Consider the following 3,383-nt stretch of genomic DNA (forward strand, 5'->3'; position numbering starts at 1 on the left):
AAAACTAATACCTTTCAGAAAAGTGCTGTGTGGTGTTTCTAACATGGTTAAGGGTTTGGTGAGGAACCAAGAAAGGAAATAGACAGATGGCTTAATTTCTTCTTGTTTTCTGTTTTCATCTTGGTATCGCCAGAAGGTGGTACCTTCCAGACAGCAGATTTTCCCCAAGAATGGAAACCTAGAAGGCATTTTACATTAAAAAAAAATAATGAGAGTAAAACAAATTAACTTGTAGTAAGCAAACAAACAATGCAGGTGGGAAGGGTAGATGAATGAAAAGAATGGGGACAAGGTAAGGCTCAGGGTTCCCAATGGCACAGCTCACCCTGGATGAGATGGAAGCAAAACTAATTTTATACATCCTTCAGCATCCAGGCTTTTCGACTTACTCTGAGCAGAATTTCTCCTATTCTTAAAATCTGTAATGATAGAGATTTCATATCCTGCTTTGAAAACACATTCCCTGCATCTCACAGTGCTCACAATCAGTCAGTTTTTTCTGCGGTCCAGCCTATATTTGCGTTGCTGCAACATGTTAATTTCCTGTGAGGTTATGACCTCGGTGGAGATGGTGAACATAACCATTCCTATAATATTCTTTCATAGATCAGATATAATAGGCTGAGTCCCTTTCACATTTCTGTAGATTTAAAAGACTAAGATTCAGACTAGACATAAGGGCCTGACCAATAGCACAAAACAGTAACAAAGTAAAAGTACAGCCCGTTTTTGTAGGCAATTCACGCACTTATTAGCACAAGTGGCCTTTACCTTGGGCTCTTTTTATAGCCCTGGCATATAACAATCTCACTTGTTACCTACAGTCTCTTCAATGTCAAATGTTCTCACTGTCATCTAGAGGCAGTGCGCAGGAAGGCAGGGATCACTGTGCTCAGAACATGGATCCCAGTTTAAGTTCAGGTTCGACCACTTATTTTTTTGTATGACCTTGGCCAAGTGGCTTAAGCCTCTGTCTGACACTCTTCATGGTAAGGATAATAAGATCCTCCTCTCTCCTCTCTCTCTTGATGGAGAGGATTTAATAAAATAATGCACCAGAAAAGGACCTTGCAAACTGTAAACCAATAAAGCCATGTAAAACATTAGCCTTGTTCACAAACTCCCAGGCACAGGGCGGCTGCATCATGGTTCTCTACAGGAGATTTTTTAAAATGTTCAAAATCACACAATCTTTCTCCCAGGGTTGTGAGTTGAGTGGGTTAAACAGTTTAAAAATAAACTATTATTTGTAATGAAATACATTTTGTTATAGTTTTCTTTATAAATAATTGTATCAACAGTATGATCTTAAGGCCTCTCACAAAAGTCTATTTCATTTAAGTGCCTGCTGCATGTGCGCTGTGTTAGATATAAGAGATAATAAAGATGCATGAGTCAGTCTCCACCCTCATGGATCCACAGATAAAGGGGAGAGCTTGAGAAGTAACTTATCATATAATGTGCAAAGTACCATCATCAAGACATGCACATGTGCTAAGCTATTCAACTGCCCTTTATTGCAAAAACAAGAAAAAGATGAATCTCATTAAATATGGCATAGAAAGCCTTCTGAAATTTGAATCTCTACTGTTTGCTCTTACCCCCTTGTACTTTTACTTCTGCTATGTCTTGGCCAATCAAAGTGACTTACAGTGTTTCAAATGGATACGGCTATGTCTAGTCCTTGTGAGTTTGTCCGTCGTGTTCTTCTTCCCTGGCATGTCCTTTCCTGCTTTGCCTATAGAATAATCATTCATCATTCAAGTCCAAGCTGAGTCCTCATTTTTTTTAAACTTTAATTCCCTTCTCTTTTGTTCCCTGCACCCCCTCCCATCCTCACTAGCCTAAATTATAATCGGAGACTGCAGGATGTTGAATGAATCGTCCTCGTGGCTACAGAACATGAAGTAGAGAGAATGACAATGAAGCAAGTACTGGAACCTTTAAAGAACAGGGGAAATGATCAGTAGGTCAATGGGTGAGGAGAAGCGAGAGGGACAGGGGTGGACATGGTCTAATGGCCTGATGTCAGAGGCTTGGAGATTTTAAATAAAAATGAAGTGGTTTGCAAGAAGCAACAGGGAACCTAGAGTAGAGTTTCAGACCCACAGGTGTTTGTAGGGGAAGTGAGAGAGAAAAACAGCATCCATATGAGAGAGGAACTGGAGAAGTAACATCTTCAAGGGCGGTTAGGAGAATAGCATCAAAACAGCACTGAGGGCAGGAGTTCAGGATGCACTGAAGATTGGACCAGAATCCAGAGGGGTGGAAGACTGGACCAGAGTCATGAATGTGTGACTGGAATGTGATATGGGATACGTTCACTCCGCAATGGTATCTGGCTATCCGGTCTGGGTGACACAGGCTTATCTGGGAAGCATGGATTTCTGTTGCGGTGAGATGAGTAGGAATGTAACATAACTTGGTTGGCCACAGTTGGTTGGTCAGGACCCAAGACACACCTACTGAACATTAGAAATGTTCAAACTGAAACTTGGAACAGAGATTCAGGATGTTCTAGTGTGAGGTTCTATATGTGAGGTATGAGGCTCATGAACTGGTTCCAGCTGTGTCTCCTGCCATCTGGAGGAGCCTGTCCTGCAGCAGGAAAGAATCCCACAGGCAGAGAAAAGTAGACTTGGAAAGGGGAGTGGGCACGCCCTGCGGATATCAGGGTCCTGGTTCTAGGTTCCCACCGAGCTGCGTCCCTGCTCTTTAGTTACACAGCATGTGCAACACGTTCCTCTTCTTATCAAAACAATTTCAATTTGGCTAACTCTCAGTTACCACCAAAGAAGTCTTAATTCATGAATCTAATTTAAAAAGAAATAAATTATCAGCAAAATTTGCTACTGTATTATTACCAAGAAATTGCTTGTGACTCATCTCGAAACTGAATGTGACACTGCTAATTAGGGCAGACAGTTGAGAGCAACTTGCCTCACAAAAGTGGGGACTCTAGCCACGACCCCAGAGAGCCGAAAGGTTATGCCTTTTCTCATTTTATCTTCTTCAAGCCGTGCTGGGTTCCCAACTATCCTGTTGTCTGAATCCCTTTTGCTTGGGCCTTCTACTTAACTATTTGTGATCAATTCACTGTTTCAGTTTAGGCCTGGGTCTGATTCAGTCCCCTGATGACATGCATTGGCCTGGACTCTCCTGCAGAAACTCTTACCTTCTGTGTTCATTCCATAGCCCCAAGCACTCCCCTGAAACACTCCCAATCCCCTGTTTTGTGGCAAAACACACTTCTTGAGCCCTTGCCTTAGTGGGATAATATTAAAAGTTGTCACCGTGGTTTTGATATTGTTAAGTTCAGTGCACAGTGATCCAAGCTAATGACACACAAACTTCTTTGTAAGATTAATTAATGTGAACTTGGG

This window comes from Papio anubis, chromosome 12 (assembly GCF_008728515.1).
Source record: "Papio anubis isolate 15944 chromosome 12, Panubis1.0, whole genome shotgun sequence".
Classification (NCBI taxonomy): Eukaryota; Metazoa; Chordata; class Mammalia; order Primates; family Cercopithecidae; genus Papio; species Papio anubis.